Source organism: Balaenoptera borealis, assembly GCF_965194805.1.
Source record: "Balaenoptera borealis genome assembly, chromosome: 8".
Classification (NCBI taxonomy): domain Eukaryota; kingdom Metazoa; phylum Chordata; class Mammalia; order Artiodactyla; family Balaenopteridae; genus Balaenoptera; species Balaenoptera borealis.
The window spans coordinates 13,773,575-13,800,079 of record NC_138865.1 but is presented as its reverse complement, the minus strand read 5'-3'; the positions used below and the strand labels follow the sequence as shown (position 1 = coordinate 13,800,079).

Below are 26,505 nucleotides of genomic sequence, written 5' to 3'. Positions count from 1 at the left end.
TCCATTGTATATATGTACCACATCTTCTTTATCCACTCCTCTGTCACTTCCATGTCTTGGTTATTGTAAATAGTGAGCTGCAGCCACTTCTAAGGACTCGTGATTACAGTGTGCCCACTCAGATAATCCAGGATAACTTCTCCATCTCAAATGTCTTACACTTATCACATCTGCAAAGTCTCTTTTGTCAAGTAAAGCAGGATATTCAGATTCTTGGTGATTGGGGCATGGACACATTTACAGGCCATTATTTTTCCTACCACATACATTTTATCATTCAGTGTTGAAATTTCTCTTTCAGAGGGTGATTTTGTCTGTGTTTCATCTAAATCCCTCTTTCTTCTCGCCTCCTTTTGATGGAATCTTTTAAGTCCTCCATTACCCACTTTCTACACCCACAGGCTGGAAGGTTTAGCAGCTCTGTTGCAATTTGGAGTTTATTTTTCTCAGAGGTTACTTGAAGTTCATGATATTCTCTGTCTCCTACTAAAGAAATGCTGAAATCATAAGTCAATGTATGGTTTTATTATACTTCTTGTTGAATTTTATGTTTTGGAGGGACTATGCATAAGAGATTTGGATTCAGTTAGATGCAAAGTTGAAGGTTTTATGACTGTTAAGTTATGAAGGGTATTTCTAAAGCTTCTCTTAGGGCTTTGATACTGTTACTACAAATGCATTTTGAAAATGAGAATACCACCTATTAACTCTGATCACCAAAGGTGTCAGTGAAGAATAAAATTCAGAAGCATTTTGAAAAATGGCAGGAATAAACTACTATTGCAGTCAGGCAATGAGAACTAGTAACTACAATGAGCTACAGGATGATAAACAAACACCCCACTGGAAAACAAGGTTCCTAATTAATTATGTTTGTCATTTAACACCTACTCCCTACAAGCTAGCTTTTATCTGCAGCTGCTATAATCAATAGTGCTTTGTTGCTGGCAAACATTGCTCTCTTATAGCTAGTAAAATAGGAACATAAACATTTAAAATCTCTCAATATCTGTGTTTGAAAGTCTCACTACCTATGCTCAGCTTTTTTATTTGCAAACATGTTCTCTCTCATCACTTTACAGATGCTTTCTCCTTTCTAGAAAAAAGGTTTCATTATTTTATCTCTTAAGACCAGAAGTGATCAATGGGTCCAGTTTCATTAATCAAATGGACACACTGTATAAAAAATTGAAAGGAATTTTAAACACGTTGGTTTTGTAATTTTTTTAAATAAATTTTTTATTTATGTATTTATTTTTATCTTTGGCTGCGTTGGGTCTTCGTTGCTGCATGCAGGCTTTCTCTAGCTGCGGCGAGCAGGGGCTACTCTTCGTTGCAGTGTGCGGGCTTCTCATTGCGGTGGCTTCTCTTGTTGCGGAGCTCGGGTTCTAGGTGCACGGGCTTCAGTAGTTGTGGCACAGGGGCTCAGCAGTTGTGCCTGCAGGCTCTAGAGTGCAGGCTCAGTAGTTGTGGCTCATGGGCTTAGTTGCTCTGCGGCATGTGGGATTTTCCCAGACCAGGGATCGAACCCATGTCCCCTGTGTTGGCAGGCGGATTCTTAACCACTGCACCACCAGGGAAGTCCCAGTTTTGTAATTTTTTAATAACTGTATTTTTTAAAGCAATATGTTAAAATCAAATGACACCAAAGGATACACCATGAAAATCAGGTCTCTGTCCAACCTTAAACCCTTAGTTCCTCAGTTCTCAAAAGCAACTAATTTTACTCTTTTCTTATTTATTCTACTACAATGACATATAGACACATTGCCCTTTATAATACACAAATGAAAGCAAATTATACTATCAAATTTTCATTTTTTTACTTAACTGTGAACCTTGTGATCTTTTCTTATCACCTTACCAATATACAAATCTGTCTCATATCTTTTCACAGCTGCATGGTATCACTCGGTATGAATAATACATAATTTATTTAAACACCTCCCTACTAATGAACTTATATAATTAAATTTTAAATTTTAATTCCTATTGTTATGCACATTTATTTAGAACATTTATTTTCTGCAAGACAAATGTTTTCATTTCAAAAAGTAATAGTAAATACTTAGAGTATAAAATGGAATCTGGTTAGCAAATAAATTATAAAACATAGGAGCAGTTCCCCACATGAAAAGAGCTTAGAAGTTAGCACTCCTATCCTTATAAGAAGCTGAACAAACTGGAAATCACTGGACCCACCAGAGACCAGAGATCTGTCAACTTAAAGAAAAATGTACAACATTGGAGTTGTGAGTTTAAGCTTTATTCAGGGTCTTACTGAGGACTATAGACCAGGAGATGGCCACTCAGTAACTCTGAGGAACTGCTCCAAAGAGGTAGGGGTGGTAGGGGAAGAGCCAGCATATATTGATATATGAATTTTTAGGCTTGGAAATACACATAGTCAAGCATACATCTTGGTAAAACATTATTGCCAATCACAAAGAACAGATATCTCAAGTTAATTATTTTAGTGCTTTTCTGTGTATGGGAAGATGCAAGAATCTGGGGTCATGGAAATTCTCCTTGAAATATGCATTTTAACTATCTAGAGGGCCATTTATCCAAAGCCCAGAATGCCTCACCTCTTTTTTCTATCCTCAATTCCCTTCAGGGCCCACTAGAAGACTGAGATTCAATCATAAAATTGTAGAATAGTTCCCCTGCCCCCCAACTTACCACCACATTAATGGGAACCCAATATAATAATAGATGACAGATGGAAAAGCTGCAAAGCACATACTCTATTTAAAGAAGAGTCCTTCAGGATACACAAAGGAAAACAAGGGAAACAAAGAAACAAAAGACTTGGAAGAACTCGGAACCTCTAGCACCTATACCTACAGCAAACTTTAAACACAGCCCAACTCCTAGGCAGATTAACACAAAACCTCAGACTAAAGGATTATTTATCTCAGTTCCCAATACCCAATGTCTGGCTTCCAAGAAAAAAAGTATAAGACATGCTAAAGAAATTGAATCAATAATTGAAAATGAGCAAGACTCTATGGGGCCCAGTGGGTACAAAAGCCTTTTTGCATTCCCCATTTCTCATTTGTAGAAAAAGGTTTTATTCTTCTAGGTTTTCCTTGAGTTCCAAAGAGAAAGCTCAAGCAGTTATTAATTAGGGAAATGAGGGAATGCAGAAACAAAGGAAAAGCAGTCACACAAGAAAAGTAATGATAGCTTAAGCAATAGTTCAGTGACAAAACAGAGTCCTAGTTCCTCCTCAAGGGATATACATAACAATCTGACACATATCTTTAGGTTGCTCTGCAGAAAATAAGACCCCCACCCAAGTGGAGGATGGTGACTACATGCTGACCACAAGCACGTAGACCTTAAACTGGTTGGAACCAGAAGGCTGATGATTAAGATTCTTGAAACATCACGCTGTCACCTCACCACCAAATAATTAGAAGAAAGTCCACTATCTGATCACACACCTTGGAACCCTCACCACAAATGTTGCCTTTTAAAACCCTTCCTTGAAAGCCTCAGGGAGTTTGGGTCTTTTGGCACTAGCTGACTGTTCTCCTTGCTTGGCACCCTGCAATAAATGTTATACTTTCCTTCATCACAACCCAATGTCAGTAAATTGGCTTTGCTGTGCATCAGGCAAGGAGATCCTAGTTTTCCTCTCTACAAAGACAAAAAGGCACAAAATAACCTTCCCTGCTGTGATTTCCATAGATGGATGCTTCTCTGGGAACCCTTTCCCCACCTCCACCCACACACCCGCCCCATATAGCTACATGTTTCATTTCAGAACATCTTGCTTCCTCCACATGCTTCAGTGCTTTCCTACCAGTATAGAATTATGAACTCCAAAAATAAAGTACACAAAAAGGGGGTGGATAGTGGGAGCAGAGTGTGTGACATGGTGCTTCACAGTGTGCAACATGGGGTCTAGTAGTAGGTTTCCTTCTCCACCAGCCACCAAGGCATCAGCATCACCTGATGATGACTTTTCTGACTTTGTCATATAGGAAGATGTGGAGAGAGTAGGAGAAGACACTGAGCCACCAGGTAGGTTTGAGAGGATACATCCTCAAGGCAACACCCACTCCAGGGCAGTAGAAAAGGAAAGCAGCAAGGGCCATCTCTTCAAAGAGGCCAAATCCCCTGCTGGAAGACTGAATTCCTCCTGGTCTTGCAGATGACCAAGTTGGCCCATTGTGCCACCAAGATACTGACAAAGAAGGCTGTGTGGCAGGTAAAAGTCAAGATTTTCCTCTGCTTGTAGGTCCACTGCTTTCCGCAGCTGTCCTCAACATCATTGATCCAGTGGTCATCTCAGGCCACTCAGACCCAGCAGGTGAATTGGGAGGAAGCTCTTCTCAGCCTAGGATCACAAAGTAAGTGAATAAGACCCCCAGAGCCTGGATCATACCAACCTGTCCATAGGCCATGCTGATCAGCTGCTTATTCACACGTTTGTCCATTTTGGGGTTTTTGAGCTGTCTCTTCATGATGTCACTCCGAGCTAGCTCATAAGCCAGGGAGGTGGCTGGAACCATGTCCATGCCCTAGTTAATGCAGAGGATGGTGATGATCCTCAGGGGTAGTGGAATGTTTGTAATAATGATTAGACGACCTTCCTCCACTCCAGTCACAATTGAGGCAAAATTCTCATCCAAGAGAATCATGTCAGTAGTTTACATAGACACTTCTGAGCCTGCAATTCCCATAGTAACCCCAGTGTCCACCTTCTTCAAAGCTGAGTCATTGACACCATCACCAGTTACAGCCATGATAGTGCCCTCTCTCTGGCAGTCTTCCTGAACGATCAGCTTCTGTTGAGGAGAGGACCTGGGAAAAACAGTCTCAGTATGGTACTTCAAAATGTCATCCAGCTGCTGGAAAGTCAAGTTCTTCAGATCACTTCCATGTACCATGCAGGCATTGGCACTTCTTGGGTTCACCTGGCTCACTGGGATGATGAGGTAGGATGCAATGTCTTCTATGGTTTCCTTGTCTTCTGAGAGGATGCCCACACCTTTGGCAATGGTTTTGGCTGTGATTGGATGGTCTTTGGTAACAAATTAATAATCTTTCAAAAAAAGAAAAGAAGCATTGACTGAGATGGTTTCACTGGATTATGCTGCACACCCCAAACTGAATAAATACAGAGGAAACACACATAAGCAGAGCATAGTCAAAATGCTGAAAAACAAAGAAATAATGAATTCTTTAAAAAGTTGGAGAAAGAGATATATTATGTACATGGGAACACAAATTCAAAAGGCCATGGACTTCTCATCAGAAACTAAATGGGCATGTAGTATTATTTCAATATGGATTTAATTTGCATTTCCTACTGACTGATGGTATTGAGCATATAGCTATGAGTTGATTACCTATTACCTCATATATCTTCTTTTATAAATTCTGTGAATCTTTTTCACATTTTTATTGAGTTTATTGTCTTATTTTTGTGAATGAAGAGTTCTATATATCTTCTGGGTACAAGTCCTTTGTTAGATACTATGTATTATTAAAATAGTTTCTCCAAGTCTGTGATTTGCTTTTTCATTTAATTGTGTCATTGTAAGAGAAGTTTATAGTTTTCGTGATGTCAAGTTTATTAATTCCCTTTCCTGGTTTAGACCTATTTTGTTCTATCTAAATATTTGCCCATCCCAATGTTGTAAAGATTTTCTCTTATTTCTTCTGGAAAAAACTATAGTTTTAGTTTTTATGATAAATTATAATATTTAGGCTTATAATCCATTTTAAGTAATTTTATGTGGCATGAGGAAATGGTCAAGGTTCATCATCATTTTTTGAAAAAACTCTACTTTCTCCACTAAATTACCTCGGCTCTTTTGTCAAAAAGCTATTGGCCATATTTTGAGGATTTGTTTCTAGGTTCTCTATTCTGTTCTATTGATCTATATGTCAATCCTTATGTCAATACCAGTATCAAAATTTCTTTAGATTTATACTAAGCCTCGAAATTAATTAGTGAAATCCTCCAATGTTGTTCTTTTTCAGAATTGTTTTGTCTATTCTAGCTCCTTTGAATATTCATGTAGGTTTTATATTCAGCTTTCAGCTTCCCAATTTCTATAAAAATAAATAAATAATAAATTTAAGAAGCCTGCAGAGATTTTGATTGGGATTACATTAAAATTACAGATCAATCTGGGGAGAACCACGATCTTAATAATATTGAGTCTCCCAGTTCACAAACATGGTTTCTCTCTCCATTTATTTACATCTTTTTAAAATTTCTCTTGGCAATATTTTGAAATTTTCTTTACCAAGTCTTGTACAAATTTTATTAAATTTATCTATAACTAGTTCATGATTTGTATGCTATTAACAGTATTTTTATTTTTATCTTCCAATAGTTTATATCATATATAGAATAAAATTTTTATATTGAGTTCTTTACTCACTCACTTGTGAGTTCTAGTATCTGCTTTTGTAGCTGCCTTAAAATTTTCATCATACATATTTATGGCATCTTCCTTTAGATCCTTGAACATATAGGGTATATTAATGACAGGTTTTTTTTTTTTAATGTCCTTGTCTTCTTATTCCATCATCTCTATCAATTCTTGGTCTGTTTCTCTTTACTTATTTTTCTCCTGGTTACAGGTCATATTTTCCTCTTTACATGACCAGCAAAAATTTTTATTGGATACTGAATGCTATGAACTTTATATTATTAAATGCTAGATTTTATTGTATTCACCTAGAAGGTAGTTAGATTGTTTGGAGATTAGGTTTATCCTTCCAAGGTTTATTTTTAAACCTATTCAGAGTGGGTCTAGAATACTCCTGAGGTTAAAGTAACCATTTTAATGTGTTCTATGGTCTCTGCTCAATGCCCTATGTATTTAATGAGGTCTTCCCACTTTAGATGGAACAATCAGAGTGTTCCCTATACCTATACAAGCTCTGGGCATTGTTCACCTTAAAGATTTCCAGTAATTGCTCTTTCTTCAGAAGTTGTTCTTGTCTAGCTCTTTCGGGTTTTACCCTACACATGTGCAGAGTTCTCATCCAAAGATGCATGAAAACAATTATACACATTTCTGGAGTTCTTTCTATGTATTTCTTCCTCATCTTGGGTCTTTTCCTCAGAAATTCCAGACTCTTTGTCCTCCCTGAACTTTGATCTCTGTCATTTCTATTGCTACAGGAGATTGCTAGAGTCTATCAGAGGTTCATTGCCCTGGCCTGCAGTCCAGAAATATCTTCAAAAAATTTTTTACATATTTTTTCCTTGTAATGGTAGGGTTCATCTCATTTGTTTCCCTCCTTTCCCTTTTCTCAAAGATTGCAATCCTGTCCTGTCTGTTATCTTATGTATAAAAGCAGATGCTTTTATAGTAACTCTAATTTACAGATGTTCACAACAGGAGATCAGTTCTGTAACAGTTTGTTCTCTTATGCTAGCTTTTACTGACTTTGGTCGACCTCTGGTTTTTACTAGATTTGATTATATCCATCTTTAATATATTGAAATGACACAATATTTCTACCTTTCTCAAGGTATTTAGGAATGATTAAAGACACTGAAATTATAATCATGGCAGATTTTTAAAAGGGTACTTTCCCTGAGTGAATAATTTTTAGCTTAAAAAAGTCATAGTCTGATACTTTACACAGTCTTAATGTTTATTTTATCTGAGAATGTTAGATTCTCAGGCATTACAGGTAATTTCCTTCTCCTGTCACACTCACACTCTGGGTTTAATGCCTAACTTCTATAAGATGCTTTGCATTTTCTACTTTCTCTATGGTATTGCTTTACCTACATTCTGCCCCCATGCAGCCATGTAATCTAGTGAGGGGTTTTTAAGTATCTTGAGAACCATTAGCATCCTCCACCTACTAGATGATTATAGAAAAACCATCCATGAAGAATACTTATCCCAGAAATTGTTTGGTTTCTCTTTTGATATGGGGAGTTGAGCTGTTTTCCTTCCATATACCAGGAACTGAAGATACAATTATAAGCAAAAACAGGGTCCTCGCTTTTGTGGAAATTATACTCTAATGTAAAAAATTCATTAATTATCATACAAATAAATGTATATTTGGAAGCAGTTACAATTGTTATAAGGAGAAGGAAAAGTGTACTATGAGACATTAAAACAGGAAACCCAGTCCAGTTTAGGGAAATCTCAGTGAAATAACCACTGACATGAAATCTAAGGCTTGAGTAGGAATCACATATGTAGACAAAGGTAATGGTAGGGAGGTGGGGTGAGAGAGTTGTTCAGGTAAAGGGAATACCATGTCCAGGGCCTAGGTTAGAAGGAGCATGGCACATTTAAACAATATGAAGGCCAGTATCGCTGACACTGGACCATGAGGTTATGCTGGTGAAATAGGCAGGAACCTGGCAGTTTATGTTAAAGATATTAGTCCTTACCTTAAAATAACAGGAAAATTATTTCAGGGTTTTAAGCAGGATAGTGATTTGATTAATCTAAGTTATAAAAAGATTATCATGATTTCAGTATGAGAGAGAGATTGAAAAGATGCAAAAATGATGGAAAGAGACTAGTTAGAATGTTACTGCAGTAGTCTTGACATGAAATAATGGGAACATGAACTCAAGACTTAACAGTGAAAAGAGAAAGCAGCAGATGGATTCAAAAGATGTCAGGAGGTAAAATCAACAAGATGTGAGTTATTATTACACATGGGAATTGAAAAAAGATCAAGGAAGAGAGAATGATGATTTCTGGGATTAACCAGGTGATGGTGTCACCTACTAAGAAGGAAAAAAAGAAAAAACAGGGTTATGGTGTTTGGGGAGAAAAATGAGTGAAGGCTGTGAGTCCAGTTTGGTTGTGCTGAGTTGAGGATGCCCTTGATGCATTGAATTGTAGATGTTGGGTAGACAGTTGAGTATGTGGAGCTAGAGCTCAGAAAAGAGGTCAACAAAATGGTAATTGTAGATGAGTTTGCCAATGCACACAAAACAAAGTATCTGGAGGACACTACAGTGAGGCACCCAGATCCCCTTTTAGTGAACTACTCTTTGCCCCTACTGCTAAAAGTACCATTGGCTGAGAGCCTGTCAGCTGCTTCAGGAATTATTTTATCTGCAAAGATCATGTTATACCTATTTCCAGGTTGGCTGAAAAATATCTGAAGGACTATAAAGCCCAGAGCATCATGGCCCAACCCAGAAAAACTGAAGAGCCATTCCAGTTTCAGAGTCCCCCAAAATGTTTTTGTTTGTTTGTTTGTTTTGTTGTTTTGTTTGTTTTGAACATCTTTATTGGAGTATAATTGCATTACAATGGTGTGTTAGTTTCTGCTTTATAACAAAGTGAATCAGCTATACTATACATATATCCCCATATCTTCTCTCTCTTGCATCTCCCACTTTTATCCAAAGAGCCACATGTCTAGAAGTGTAGTAGGTTCCTAGGTTCCTCTAGGCTGGGCATCAGTCCAAGATTCTCCATAGTTCCCTCAGGATGCCCTGAAGTGCTAGGCCTTAGGGAGAATAAAGACAGAGAAAAGATGGTCCTTTCAAATGAGTAGAGCGATCAGATACCAAAAACAACAGGAACTACGAACCTGCAGCCTGGGAAAAAGAGACCCCAAACACAGTAAGTTAAGCAAAATGAGAAGACAGAGAAACACACAGCAGATGAAGGAGAAAGGCAAAAACCCACCAGAGCTAACAACTGAAGAAGAAATAGGCAGTCTACCTGAAAAAGAATTCAGAATAATGACAGTAAAGATGATCCAAAATCTTGAAAATAGAATGGAGAAAATAAAATAAACGTTTAACAAGGACCTAGAAGAACTAAAGAGCAAACAAACAGTGATGAACAACACAATAAATGAAATTTAAAATTCTCCAGAAGGGATCAATACCAGAATAACTGAGGCAGAAGAACAGATAAGTGACCTGGAAGATAAAATAGTGGAAATAACTACTGCAGAGCAGAATAAAGAAAAAAGAATGAAAAGAATTGAAGACAGTCTTAGAGACCTCTGGGACAACATTAAATGCACCAACATTCGAATTATAGGGGTCCCAGAAGAAGAAGAGAAAAAGAAAGGGACTGCGAAAATATTTGAAGAGATTATAGTTGAAAACTTCCCTAATATGGGAAAGGAAATAGTTAATCAAGTCCAGGAAGAACAGAGAGTCCCATACAGGATAAATCCAAGGAGAAACACGCCGAGACACATATTAATCAAACTATCAAAAATTAAATGCAAAGAAAAAATGTTAAAAGCAGCAAGGGAAAAACAACAAATAACACACAAGGGAATCCCCATAAGGTTAACAGCTGACCTTTCAGCAGAAACTCTGCAAGCCAGAAGGGAGTGGCAGGACATATTTAAATTGATGAAGGAGAAAAACCTACAATCAAGATTACTCTACCCAGCAAGGATCTCATTCAGATTTGACGGAGAAATTAAAACCTTTACAGACAAGCAAAAGCTGAGAGAATTCAGCACCACAAAACCAGCATTACAACAAATGCTAAAGGAACTTCTGTAAACAGGAAACACAAGACAAGGAAAAGACCTATGATAACAAACCCAAAACAAGTAAGAAAATGGTAATAAGAACATACATATGGATAATTACTTTAAATGTAAATGGATTAAATGCTTCAACCAAAAGACATAGACTGCTAAATGGATACAAAAACAAGACCCGTATATATGCTGTGAACAAGAGACCCACTTCAGACCTAGGGACACATACAGACTGAAAGTGAGGGGATGGAAAAAGATATTCCATGCAGATGGAAATCAAGAGAAAGCTGGAGTAGCAATTCTCCTATCAGACAAAATAGACTTTAAAACAAAGACTATTTCAAGAGACAAAGAAGGACACTACATAAAGATCCAGGTATCAATCCAAGAAGAAGATATAACAATTGTAAATATTTATGCACCCAACATAGGAGCACCTCAATACATAAGGGAAATACTAACAGTCATAAAAGGGGAAATCGACAGTAACACAATCATAGTAGGGGACTTTAACACCCCACATTCACCAATGGACAGATCATCCAAAATGACAATAAATAAGGGAATACAAGCTTTAAATGATACATTAAACAAGATGGACTTAATTGATATTTATAAGACATTCCACCCAAAAACAACAGAATACACATTCTTCTCAAGTGCTCATGGAACATTCTTCAGGATACATCATATCTTGGGTCACAAATCAAGCCTCTGTAAATTTAAGAAAATGGAAATCGTATAAAGTATCTTTTCTGACCACAACGCTATGAGACTAGACATCAATTACAAGAAAAAATCTGTGAAAAATACAAACACATGGACGCTAAGCAATACACTCCTCAATAACCAAGAGATCACTGAAGAAATCAAGGAGGAAATTTAAAAATACCTAGAAACAAATGACAATGAAAACACGACAACCCAAACCTATGGGATACAGCAAAGGCAGTGCTAAGAGGGAAGTTTATAGGAATACAATCCTACCTTAAGAAACAAGACACATCTCAAATAAACAACCTAACCTTACACCTAAAGCAATTAGAGAAAGAAGAGCAAAAAAATCCCAAAGTTAGCAGAAGGAAAGAAATCATAAAGATCAGATCAGAAATGAAGGAAAAAGAAATGAAGGAAACGAAAGGAAAGGTCAATAAAACTAAAAGCTAGTTCTTTGAGAAGATAAACAATATTGATAAACCATTAGTCAGACTCACTAAGAAAAAAATGGAGAAGACTCGAATCAATAGAATTAGAAATGAAAAAGGAGAAGTAACAACTGACACTGCAGAAATACAAAGGATCATGAGACATTACTACAAGCAACTATATGCCAATAAAATGGACAACCTGGAAGAAATGGACAAAATCTTAGAAATGCACAACCTTCCGAGACTGAACCAGGAAGAAATAGAAAATATGAACAGACCAATCACAAGCACTGAAATTGAAACTGTGATTAAAAATCTTCCAACAAACAAAAGCCCAGGACGAGATGGCTTCACAGATGAACTCTACTAAACATTTAGAGTAGAGCTAACACCTATCCTTCTCAAACTCTTCCAAAATATAGCAGAGGAAGGAACACTCCCAAACTCATTCTACGAGGCCACCATCACCCTGATACCAAAGCCAGACAAAGATGTCACAAAGAAAGAAAACTACAGGCCAATATCACTGATGAACATAGATGCAAAAATCTTCAACAAAATACTAGCAAAGAGAATCCAACAGCACATTAAAAGGATCATACACCATGATCAAGTGGGGTTTATCCCAGGAATCCAAGGATTCTTCAATATACGCAAATCAATCAATGTGATACACCATATTAACAAATTGAAGGAGAAAAACCATATGATCACCTCAATAGATGCAGAGAAAGCTTTCAACAAAATTCAACACCCATTTATGATAAAAAAAAACCCTCCAGAAAGTAGGCATAAAGGGAACATTCCTCAACATAATAAAGGCCATCTATGACAAACTCACAGCCAACATCATCCTCAATGGTGAAAAACTGAAACCATTTCCACTAAGATCAGGAACAAGACAAGGTTGCCCACTCTCACCACTATTATTCAACATAGTTTTGGAAGTTTTAGCCACAGCAAGCAGAGAAGAAAAAGAAATAAAAGGAATACAAATCGTAAAAGAAGAAGTAAAGCTGTCACTGTTTGCAGTTGACATGATACTATACATAGAGAGTCCTAAAGATGCTACCAGAAAACTACTAGAGCTAATCAATGAATTTGGTAAAGTAGCAGGATACAAAATTAACGCACAGAAATCTCTTGCATTCCTATACACTAATGTTGAAAAATCTGAAAGTGATATTAAGAAAACACTCCCATTTACCACTGCAACAAAAAGAATAAAATACCTAGGAATAAACCTACCTATGGAGACAAAAGACCTGTATGCAGAAAATTATAAGACACTTGATGAAAGAAATTAAAGATGATAAAAATAGATGGAGAGATATACCATTTTCTTTGACTAGAGGAATCAACATTGTGAAAATGACAATACTACCCAAAGCAATCTACAGATTCAATGCAGTCCCTATCAAACTACCACTGGCATTTTTCACAGAACTAGAACAAAAATTTTCACAATTTGTATGTTTAGACAAAAGACCCCGAATAGCCAAACCAATCTTGAGAAAGAAAAACGGAACTGGAGGAATCATGCTCCCTGACATCAGACTATACTACAAAGCTACAGTAATCAAGACAGTATGGTACTGGCATAAAAACAGAAATGTAGATCAATGGAACAGGATAGAAAGTCCAGAGATAAACCCACGCACATATGGTCACCTTATCTTTGATAAAGGAGGCAAGAATATACAGTGGAGAAAAGACAGTCTCTTCAATAAGTGGTGCTGGGAAAACTGGACAGCTACAATTAAAGGAACGAAATTAGAACACTCCCTAACACCATACACAAAAATAAACTCAAAAAGGATTAAAGACCTAAATATAAGGCCAGACACTATCAAACTTTAGAGGAAAACATAGGCAGAACACTGTATGACATGAATCACAGCAAGATCCTTTTTGATCCACCTCCTAGAAAAATGGAAATAAAAACAAAAATAAACAAATGTGACCTAAGGAAACTTAAAAGCTTTTGCACACCAAAGGGAACCATAAACAAGATGAAAAGACAACCCACAGAATGGGAGAAAATATTTGAAAATGAAGCAACTGACAAAGGATTGATCTCCAAAATTTTCAAGCAGCTCATGCAGCTCAATATCAAAAAAACAAACATCCCAATCCGAAAATGGGCAGAAAACCTAAATAGACATTTCTCCAAAGAAGATATACAGATTGCCAACAAACACATGAAAGAATGCTCAACATCACTAATCATTAGAGAAATGCAAATCAAAACTACAATGAGATATCATCTCACACCGGTCAGAATGGCCATCATCAAAAAATCTACAAACAGTAAATTCTGGAGAGGGTGTGGAGAAAAGGGAACCCTCCTGCACTGTTGGTGGGAATGTAAATTGATACAGCCACTATGGAGAACAGTATGGAGTTTCCTTAAAAAACTAAAAATAGAAATACCATATGACCCAACAACCCCACTACTGGGCATATACCCTGAGAAAACCATAATTCAAAAAGAGTCATGTACCAAAATGTTCATTGCAGCTCTATTTACAATAGCCAGGACATAGAAGCAACCTATATGTCCATCAACAGATGAATGGATAAAGAAGATGTGGCACATATATACAATGGAATATTACTCAGCTATAAAAAGAAACGAAACTGAGTTATTTGTATTGAAGTGGATGGACCTAGATTCTGTCATACAGAGTGAAGTAAGTCAAAAAGAGAAAAACAAATATTGTATGCTAACACATACATATGGAATCTAAAAAAAAAATAAAAAGGTCGTGAAGAACCTAGGGGCAAGACAGGAATAAAGACACAGACTTACTGGAGAATGGACTTGAGGATACGGGGATGGGGAAGGGTAAGCTGGGACAAAGTGAGAGAGTGGCATGGACATATATACACTACCAAATGTAAAATAGATAGCTAGTGGGAAGCAGCTGCATAGCACAGGGAGATCAGCTCAGTGCTTTGTGACCACCTAGAGGGGTGGGATAGGGAGGGTGGGAGGGAGGGAGACGCAAGAGGGAAGAGATATGGGAACATATGTATATGTATAACTGATTCACTTTGTTATAAAGCAGAAACTAACACACCATTGTAAAGCAATTATACTCCAATAAAGATGTTAACAACAACAAAAAATTGGCAGTTGGGTTTTTTGTTCACTTTGTATCTTTTGTCCAGAAATTGCCCCAGAACTGCAACCCAACTGTGCATGAATGCAGTTCTTTTCAGTTCCATATAGTTTCTTTGTATTTTGTTGCTCAAGGAGAAGTTTGTCCAGGTGCTAGCATTGCAGCACTGCAGCAAAGGGTCTCGGGTCCCAACCTGTCTCAGCTTTCATCACAGCTCAGCTTTTCCCTCAACCAAACCTGACGTCCTTCTCCTGTCCACAGGTGTTGATCCCAAGAACACTCCTTAGCAAATACAGCACATGCTAATCCTGGGGAAACCAGTCTTAGAGTGGAAATGGAAAGAGGTCTAGGACTGAGCCTTAATTAGTCCAAATATTTAGTCCCCCTTAAGGCAAGAAGAACCATAAAGAAGATAGGGACAATAGAACCAAACGAATACAAGTAGAAGTAGGCAAGAGTGGTTGTCACAGATGCAAAGAAGTTAAAGTATCAATTAAAACGTGAACTGAAAAATAATATTTATCTGGCTTAGAGATTTTGTTTTTTTTATAACAGTTTGGAAAACTGTGGGCTGAGGAGGGAATGGGATGTGCAGAAAAAAAAAAGATGGTGAATGTAGGCAATTCCCCTGAGACATTTTTCTTTGAGTAGAAGGAGAGAAATAAGGCTGATGGTGGTTGGCAGAGGTCAGGAAGGTTGTTTCGGTTCTTAAGAGGAGAGAGATTTATGTTTGTTCACTTATTCATAGAAAGGAACCAGTTGAATAGAAGTTTAACTTTTAGAAGTGGTATAGAGAGGGCAATATAATAAGTTGTTATATTGGGGATGCTTGAAAGATAAAAATGAAACAAAGACGGTGAATACAATGATGGGGCTGACTTCAGAACTCAGGGGAGTGAGGAGTGGAGTAAGGAGTGGAGTGAGGAGTGGAGTGAGGAGTGGAGTGACAGCAAGATAGGACTCTCCGAAGTCAGTTTGTTTGTTTTTTTAAATCAAACTTCAGTGTATATAATAGTCATTAGGGGTCTTGTTGAAAATGGAGAGTCTAGGATCATTCTCAGAGACTTGGATTCAGTAGTAATGCATTGGAGCCCAGGAATCTGTACTTATAAAGCTCTCAAGTGATTCTGCACAAATAGTCATGGATCATGTGAGGAGAACACGGGCATTGGAGGTGCAACTCATGAGTGTCTTGATGGCTCTCTGTTGAAGTAGAAAGAGATAATGCATGTGTGTGAGGAAGAAATCAAAATATTATCAGCACCAGAGCCACCCTTGGGTGGACAATAGAGCTTTCTTAGGAAATTAGCTCCCTGAGGAAGTAGAAGGTAAAGCCCAGAGGCCTTGAGGACTGGAAATAGAATGGAATAAAGAGAGAAAGAAAAAGGTACATTGATATGCCAGAGCAATGACCAAGAAAGGGAGGAAGTGGGTGGGAAGAGACTGTGACTTTTCAAGTGGTAAGCACTTAGGGAAAATGTGGCCACTGAAAAATTAAGGAACAGTGATGGAAAGACTTTTAAGATCTGAGCTGTTAGTTGATTCTAATTTGTTTGTGTTGCTGCTGTTATGAAAATACCCTCTCACTGTCCAGACCTTCTTTAAAACCTGACTTATCTACAAGAGATATAATGGTGATTAAAGGAATGAGTAGCTGAAGTGAAGTGTGAGCTCCTCTCCCGGGTTTCTCCATGATGTCTGGGTGGTCAGACCATGATTTGAGTCGATGGTCAGTGGTCTACAGGACAAGAAAATGCAGTCAAGTAGCAGTTACTCCATGGAAACAACTCAGGTGTCATTGAGAGATAACCTTGCTTTTTCCACAATATTAGAAAGCTAATAAGTCGATTACATATTTCTTCATCCATTCAACAAACATGGACTATAGGTCAATGATGTCCTGTATGTAATAGATTTTAAAAGAGTGCAAAAGTAGCCACGGTCCTTTTCCTCATGCATTTTGCAGTATGGTAAGGAAGATAAAAGTAAATTTAATAATCCCACCAATATAATTGCAACTTTTTGAGGTCCTGGGGAGATAAGATGCATGCCACTGTAAGAGTCATTAATAAGGGAAAGTAATTTAATGTGGGAGGTGAGATAAATTTTCCAGAAAATTAACTGGATGTTGAAGGATGAGTAAGAGTTAATGGGCTTAATAATATCTTATCACAGTGTCATCAAGAGGATTAACTGAAACACTGTATGAGAAGCCTCAGGACATGGCATATTTCCTTGATTTTGAGATGATATGAATAAAAAGACACATTTATTTAACAACAGCTTTGTGGGGGATAAAGAATCATGACTACTTAGATGTACACATTTAGTGTAAGGTGCTGCTTCACTTCTGAAATAGTAAAAGGTTAACCCCCTGGAGACTGAGGCACAGTATTCTTTATATTCCAAGCCTAGCATAGTGCCTGCCACCTAGGAGATACTCAACAAACGTTTGTAAAATAGATTACTATCTGCCCCTCTTCTGCCTCTCTTTCATCCTTCTTTTCTCTCGGGAGTTACTATCATTTCTCTTGTCAGGTACACTGATATTTAAAGATGTATGCATTTCTCCTTCACAGAGTATTTTAGTTTTGAAAGATGCTATGAACAAGATAATGATCACACTTAAGAAATGAATGCTTAATAATGGAATTTTAGGCATTTCTACCCAAGTGCTTTGAGGTGAGGGCCTTCCCAGAGATCTTTGAATCTGAACATGTAAAAAGAAACTTGTATTAAGGCACAATGACAGAATTTTGTTTGTTTGTTTCAATAATTTACTTAACACCATAATAGTTCATGTTTTGAACAAGTCTCTGTCCAATACAGGTGGACAGGGCCGTGCTCTGTTCCACACAGTCATGCAGGGATCTCTTTCCATCTTTTGTGGCTCTGCCCTCTTCTGGGTTCTTGCAGTCCCCTCTATTCAGGAATAGGAGGTAGAAAGCTGGCATGATGTTTATGGTGGAGATATTTAAGGGCCAGGCTGGGCCCTTAAGAAGCCTCTGACTGCCAGTCAGCAAGAAATTGTGGCCCTAAGTCTTACAATTACAAAGAAATAAATTCTGCAACAACATGAGTGAGCTCAGAAGTAGATGCCTCACCAGTTGAGCCTTCAGATGAAAACACAGTCCAACTCACACTTGGATTGCAGCCAGGTGAGACCCTGAGCTGAAGGTCCAGTTAAGCCAAGCCTGGATTCCTAAACCACAGAGACTGTGAGGTCATAAACGTGCGTGGGTTAAGCAGCCAAGTTTGTGGTAGTTTGTTATGTACAAATAGGAAATCAACACAGGAACATCATTTGTTCCTCTGCCTGAGCTGTGCAGCTACAACACGGATTGGTAATCCAAAGCCTTAAAACTTGACTGTTCAAGATGGATTTGGAAATGGACAACACACACATCAACCTAAGTGTCAATTTTGTTTCCCAGTCCTCTAGAAAGGGACCTCCCTGTATGTGCTATGCTAATCATCCTCCCACACTGATAATGTTTTCTTCTTGTCAGATTTACTAGGTAAACACTCTGCTTTCTTATCTGTGCCATTACTGAAATAAATTTACAATCCTTATTGGATTGTAAATTTCTAATTCATTCCAAACTTGACACAGATGCATCATGAAAAAAGAAGATGGTAAAATGAACAGAAATAAGCACAACAATTCTTATGCAAATTCCTAAGGAGCAGAACAGCATGGGGCCTTGTGGCTGCCAACCCCGTACCCCCTCGGCTGCTGGGCTGAGGAGCGCTTGGCTCCAATCTCCTCTCCCTGGCCAGAATATCAGGTCCCTGGGGGATAAAGAAATGCTCAGAAGCAGCCCTGAGTGGAGCTTTGAACTGCTGGACTCGTCAGCACCCGGAACAACTGACAGATGGAGCAGCTACGGAGCCAGGTGGTGAGGCTGGGTTGCAATCTAGCTGCCTGCCCATCAGCCCATCCTTCTGCTGCTCTGGGATGTCCCACAGGAACCCATGCGGCAGCAGGGAATTGAAAGGATGGGAAACACCTTAGCGATAGTTTCTAAGCAGCCCACAAAGCACAGCCAGCGTTTGGGAATATAACTGACTATCTCCCTTGCTTTGAAAAAAAAAAAAAAAAAAAAAAAATCAGGTCCTTCCCATAATAGGGAGAGGGAACCTCCCTGGACTGTGGAGGAGGAGCTGGCCATATGTTGGCTTCATCCTATAGGCAGGATTATGTAAACTCCCCACAGAGGCCCATCAAATCTCCATCCCATCCAAATAAAAGGAATTGAAACAGCTTTCATGCATCTCTCTGCTCAAAACACAAAGAATTTTGGTAGCTAGTCAACATCATCTAATCCACCTCTATCAATACAAATCCCAGCTTTAGTTTTTCTCACTCACCAAAATATAAATCCAATCTTTTTTTTCTATACATTATACCTCATTCTTTCATTTTCCCTCATCTTCAAGGTTGCAAAGAGTAGAAATTCCCAAACATACCTGCCATTTGAAAATATATATTTCTAGAATAGAAAGGCAAAATTTAAAGAGTGGAAACACATATTAAAAAGTTCAACTTGAGAAAAAAATACCTGCCAATGTACCAGTGCAGATAAACTGGGTATAAAAAACTAAAGATAGTTCCTGAGGGAAAAAAAATCACCCCCATCTGCAAATCAAATCAGCAAATATTCATTGAGCACCCACTATATTCAAGACATTAAGCTTGATGTTAAAGAAAATATAAATGTCTTAAAATTACCATTTCCTTCCCTAAATGTTTACCATTTGTTTTGGGAGATAAGGGAAAGAGATTAGAATGACACCATAGTATACATTGTAGAATGTCACCCTCATTTCACACTTATAATCATTTTCCATGTCTATAAAATGAAAAAAACACCTTTTCCAGGGGCTGATGCAGTACAGGTATAGCTCTGGGATACTGCAGGTTCAAGCAAATATCCCAAAAAAGTGAGTTGCCTGAATTTTTTGGTTTCCCAATGCATATAAAAGTTATGTTTACACTATAATGTAGTCATTAAGTATGCATTAGTATTATGTCTAAAATATATATACATAGCTTAATTTAAAAATACTTTATTGCTAAAAACTGCTAACCATCGTCTGAGCCTTCAGCTAGGTGTAATCTTTTTCAATAGCGACATCAAAGGTCACTGATCACATATCACCATAGCAAATATAATAATAAAGGAAAAGTTTGACATATTGAGAGAGTTACCAAAATGCGAAACAGAGACATGAAGTGAACAAGTGTTGGAAAAATGACACTGACAGACTTGCTCAATTCAAGGTTGCCACAAACCTTCAGTTTGTAAGAAAAATGCAGTACCTGTGAAGCACAATAAAGCAAAGTCTAATAAAACAAGGTATGCCTGCACAGGAATATTTTTCTCCTTTAAGGCAGAGAAGGAAGGTATGAGGCAGCAACCCCTTCTTAGGTAGGAGGCAGTAGTTATATAGATGGGCTTGTTACAAACTGCCTGAGTTCAGATCTCATTGTCATTACTAACAAGCTATATAACCTTGCAAAAACTGCTCTGGTTTCCTAATCTATCAAATGGAGATTCTGAGAGTACCTAACGCCAATGACTTTTGTGAGCATTAAATGAGTTATCTCCCCTAAAACACTCATCAAACAAGTGCTAAATAAATACTGAATTTGAATCCCTCTGAACACCCTATACTTCCCTGCAAAAACAGTTGTCCAAGAATCCAACCTAGAACCCTCCAAGCAAGAAAGATTGAGAACATGCCCTGGGGCCTGGTTCTGAGCAGTAGTTCTAGTAACAGCACAGGGTGCTAGAAACTCCCAGCTGCTACAGATCAGTTGCTTCAGAACAAAAATTGATTCTGAGCAAGCCAAGTTTTATAGATCTAATTAGAAAGCATGGCTTTATAGCCCCAAAGAGTGTGGAAGATTCATATGTGTGTGTGCCTGTTATGCTTTTACAGCAGACATAAAACTTAACTGAAAATCTTTCTTCAGCATCCAAAGTAGCTCTTTGCTCCTTATATCACGTAAACATTTAGTCTACTTTTAAAGAACTAGATTCTAAACATTTTACTTTTTTCGTATTTTGAACACTTCTAATTACGTGTCTCCATGTTCTGTCTTGGTTTGGTTTGGTTTTTGTTTGTTGGTTTTTTGGATTATGAGCAAATGTCATCCTTAACTTTCACAGATGCTCTCTAATGTGTTATGATTTCTCCTAAGTCTAGTAGCAATTGTGGGTGAAAATCTTTAAGGATTAAGTAACACAGTCAGACCACTGATACTTAGATTGAATAAAAGAAGGCTTTGATACATTGTGCATATTATAAACTAAGCTAAATATCAAATGATTCGCAGAAGGGACGAGGAAAGAGGGCATGGGGTATAGACACAATGAGCATACTGCCTCAACTAAAAATGAAAATAATATTTCTAATTTGTTAGTTTATCAATAAAAGACTCATAACCACATTAATATGTAAATCAACCTTAGTAATGTGTTCAGCATATTACTCTGCATTGAAAAGGAAATAATTACCTTAAAAAATACATTTTTTAAAGATACATATTAGTTAAGATAATCTTTGAAATCACGTTTGCTCGGATAAGACATGTAATTGTTACAAGAAAGGGGTTGCTGGTCTACGAAGTATAATGCCTATGATGACTGCTCTGTGCTAGGCTTTATACACGTGATTTCAATTAATTACCCCTATTTAGGAAGTAGATCATATTAGTTCCAGTTTTCAGATAATCTTACTGTGGCTTATAAAAGTAATTTCTCCAAAACCCACATCAAGCAAGAAGCAGCATGAAGATTCAAGCCCAAGTGCTGCTGATGATAAAGCCTGCCCATTCGCCCCTGTGGCCTGCTGCCTCCCGAGAACAAACGAAAATGAGAAGCATTCCTGGGAGCGGGCACATGCTCTGTGCTCCATGCTCCCTAATGAAACCCAACTGCCTATCTCAGCCTAAGACCTTATCCCCAGACAACTGGCTTTTCCTGTCACTGCCACCATTAAGACTTACCTCCATCATTACTTATGAGGCTAAAAAAAGTGGAGATTCTGGAAAATGTTCTAATTCATTATAAGCTCCTAAATAGAATTCATATAGCAAAAAAAAATTTGTACATGTATTAATATATATGAACATGTAAGCTTGTAAGCATATAAAAACATAATTGTAGATAAAAGTCTACGATTAGTTATTTTTCCCTACGTCACTGAAAGGTAACTCTGAAAGACACTGCTACAAATACAGAAGTGAACATATTTATTACCTTAATCTCAGAGCAGTGAAACTCATAGGTAATTAAAAGTGAAAAACACAAAACTTTTTGGACTCCATATCAGACTTTCAATAACCAAAGTTTCTGTAATTTACTTTCTTCCACTCAACCCTATAGAAAATACTGCATTTTGTTTTGGTTTGGGTTTTATTTATTTGTTTTTTGGATTATGAGGAAATGCAGTTCTTGACTTTCTGGAGCAGAAGAAGATATAATTGTTGATAATGAAAGGTTTTTCACTATTATTTATATCCAAGAAAATCATAATGCCAAGAAAATGAACAAATTAGTGCTTTATTGAAAGAAAAAAAAATACTTAAATGGTTAAAAACTGAAAGATGGTTAAGCAAATTTAAGCAAATGTTATTGTCACTGAGAATGTTAGTAAGATGAAATACAGTACTTGAAAAATATATATAATGGAAAGCAGGGAGCATAAAAAATAAGGTGATGATTAAAATCAGTGTTGCACTCTTGTCTACAATAGTTAAACAGTCAATAATTCTCTAAATCAATGAAATGAGCACCTTTTTCAGTGTTTGAAAAAATTTTGATAGAGTCCAAATTTAGTCTTGTTTTTGAAAACTCCCTAGACTCTTCCACAAATATAAATCTAACAGCAAAGGAGAGTAAGCACCTATCCCTGGGTGGGGAAAAAAAAAAAAAAAGGAAAACAGTTAACCAGAAGTGTAAAGTGTTCTGAAACCTCATGGTTTATCTTAAAATTTGTGCAAAATTTTCTTTTTATTCTATCATATATCTGTGTTTGTTGTAAAGTTTTAAAAAAGTCATACTTCCCAGCTAACTTCTCTTATCCCATAAACACGTTCACACTCAAGCATACATGTCCAAATATAATCAATAGTCAGGAGGGAAACAACCTGTTTACCATGTTGTCTTAGATGCTCCCTGACCTTCTACTATAAAGTCACAGGGGTGAGCCTGAGATCTTAGCTAATGTTGGGGCTCAGATCAAATTCTTCCCCTTCCAATATGCACCCACTGGCTTAATGGAACTAATGTCCTTAGCACAGGATGATAGGTGGTGTCTAGTCTGAAGTTTTGGAAATGTTACTCAATTCCCACCCCACTCCAGCTTGAGAGAATGAAAATTTCAATACACACCCAACACCTGGGCAGTACACTACAACATCTTTGCTAACTCCAACAAATACTTGACCACACCTAACTCTATGTTCAGTTTTGGCATGATTTCTGGGAGTATAAGAGCAGCACCATGTATTTGGGGTTAGTCTTTAACAAGATTGCTATGGGAGGGGTTACCTTCTGCTTAAATTCGATTCTCCTTCTTCAGACAACATAGCACTAATTCAATATAGTTTCATAGTCAGGACAATGTGAGTAAGATAGGGGTCCTTCTTAGATCTTTCCATTTGTCCTCAACCTTTTAAAGAATATGACATACTGTGAGACAGGAAGCAATAGGGAGAGAAAGAAAGGGAAGACCTGATGTCATTAACGATCACACACAGAGAGACATTAACCCACTATTTTCTTTGTCAAAGAGAAAAAAACAGGGACTTCCTTGGTGGCGCAGTGGTTGAGAATCTGCCTGCTAATGCAGGGGACACGGGTTCGAGCCCTGGTCTGGGTAGATCCCACATGCCACAGAGCAACTAGGCCCGTGTGCCACAACTACTGAGCCTGCACGTCTGGCTGGAGCCTGTGCTCCACAACAAGAGAGGCCACAATAGTGAGGGGCCTGCGCACCGCGATGAAGAGTGGCCCCCGCTTGCTGCAACTAGAGAAAGCCCTCGCACAGAAACGAAGACCCAACACAGCCAAAAATAAATAAATAAATAAATTTTTAAAAAAAGAGAGAGAAAAAAACAGAGAGACGGAGAAAGACAGGGACACGGACACAGAGAGAAAGGCCTCTGTATCCTACTAAGATCATACTTAATGGAGAAAGACTGGATGCTTTTCTCTAAGATCAGGAACAAGCCAAGGATGTTTGCTCTTGCCACCTCTATTCTACATTGTACTATAGATTTTGGCTAGGGAAATGAGGAAAGAAAAGGCATCCATATTTCAATGGCAGAAATAAAATTATTTCTATTTGCAGATAACATGATCTTACATACAAAAAATTCCTAACTAATCAATTTTAAAAACTACTAGAACTAATAAATTCAGCAAACTTGCAAAATACAATTTTGATATACAAAATCAATTGTTTCTATATACTAGCAATCTGAAAATGAGATTTAGAAAGGAATTCCATTTATAATAGCATCAATAAGAATAATATAGTTAGGAATAAAATTAACAAAAGGAGTGTAAGATTTATACATTGAAAAGTACAAAGCATTGTTGAAAGAAACTTTAAAATATCTAAATAAAAAGAATGACATCCATGTTCATGGGTTAGAATAGTAAATACTGTTAGGATGGCATTAATCTTCAAATTGATCTACAGATTCAACTCAATTTCTATCAAAATCCCAACTGGCTTCTTTGAAGAAACTGGCAATTCAGAATTCATAGAGTTATGCAACTATTGCCCATTATTTAATTTTAATTATACTAATATGCACCCAAAGAGAAATATAAGAATTTTAATAACAGTCCTATTCATAATAGCCTCAAAATGGAGACAACCCAAAAATATATTGAGTAAAATGTATAAATAAATTTTGGAATACTTATTTAATGGAATGTAAATGAATGAACCACTACTAAATGCAGCAACCTGGATAAATCTCACAAACATAATGTTGAACAAAGAAGCCCATTACCAAAGAGAACATAGTTCCAAATCAGACAAACCTAACAGTAATAGAAAACAGGATAGTGGTTACCCTTAAAAGGAGTTGTGACTAAGAGGAGATGCAAGGAGAGCATCTCAGGTGCTGGGATGGTCTATTTATTTCTCAAGGTATGTGTTTACTTTGTGAAAATTAATTAAGCTGTATACTTATGACTGCTGTACTTTAATGTGTGTATGTTACACGTCAATAAAAAGTTTGACATAAAAATTTATGTAATCATTACACAAGTGTGTCATGTATCACACATACTTTAGAAAGGTATTCAAGATTTTGTCAATTTATTTCTAAAGACAGAAATTATTTAGGTCACATTCTCTGAATATAAAATAGAATAGAATATAATAGATCTGAATTAATAATAATAAAAGTTTTCTAAAATTTAAATCCACCTAAAAATTGAAATTCACTACTGTAACTTTTAGATGAAAGTGAAAATTAAATCAGCTTTTACAGAAACTATAGAGAATGACATAAAACACTGACATAGCAAAACCCATGGAGATGTGGCCAAAATTGTCTGTATAGTAAAATCATGATTTTGACTTATTTCATAATTGTAAAAGAAAAAAATAAAATTAAAAACTAAGATTTAACTCAAGGATTTATTTTTAAAAAAAAACAGTAAAGAAAGCTTAATGCAAGTAGGAGGTAAGCAATACTGAAGATAAAAGTAGAAATTACTGAATTTGGAAATGGAAGAAATAATTAGCCCCCAATTTTTTAAACTAAAAACAATTTAAAAAACAAAAAGAGAAAAAGAAAGAGAATGGGATCATGTGTCCCCTAGACACCCTTCTTCTCTCTCTGCCCCTTCCCAGTGAGAAAGGTGACATCAACCAGTGATCTGAATAATGGTTGGGCCATGTCTGTAAAATGGTCCCCAAATGCATTAGGCATCGTATCTCTTGGTTTATAACTGCTTACGTATAAATCCATACACTGTTATCTCAGAAATCTGAGATCTGTTATCTGAGATCTGTTATCTCAGAAATCTACTACCCACATGATACTAGATCTCTAACAAATTAAACAGAAGAAGCAGTTCTGTCCTGAATCCTATTTACCACAGTTATATAATTCAAGTCTAAATATTTGAACTAAATGCCTCTAATAGCAACTAAGTCAGCTAAATATGGTGGTGCTGTTGAACAGTGATCTTAGACCAGAGTCAAAAAACTTGGGACAGAGGTCTTTTCCACTGTTTACTTCTGATCATGGACAAATCACTGTAATATCATTCTAGTTCCACTTCAGGGACCTTGAGGTCCACCTTCCATGGAAAGATGGGATGGTTTTCCATTTGGGAATAACAACTTTAGCTATCATAGTAGAACAGCATATTATCTCTTTGTCAAGCATTCATAATTCATCAATTTTCCCAGCCCAGATCCATGGAATATCACAAATGCAGGACAGAGAGTATTACCATATTTTGTCCACTGTTTACCTTTTGCAAAACCCAGCTTGGATTAACAATCTCCAAATAAGACAAACTAAAGGATGTGCTGTCTATATACCACTCTAGGCATTTTAAGTACATAAGAGTTATAACAAGTTAGAGCATAAAATATGACATACTTAGATCACACTAACTTAGCTTATTGACTAATAATCATTTTCACCATATTATTTGCAACGAATTTGGGGATCCTGTCATATGCCTTAGGTTTGAACAGGAAATAGA

General features: G+C 37.1%; 1 long non-coding RNA gene across 1 annotated transcript in view; it reads left to right on the top strand.

The window, feature by feature from the left end:
* The window catches only part of LOC309633717, a 200,299-nt gene extending 174,085 nt beyond the window's left edge, over window positions 1-26,214 (top strand). Inside the window, exon 2 of the long non-coding RNA XR_014247684.1 lies at window positions 23,868-26,214. This is a non-coding gene — a long non-coding RNA (uncharacterized lncRNA). The remainder of the gene's footprint in view (window positions 1-23,867) is intronic.
* The last annotated feature ends 291 nt before the right edge of the window (window positions 26,215-26,505 follow it).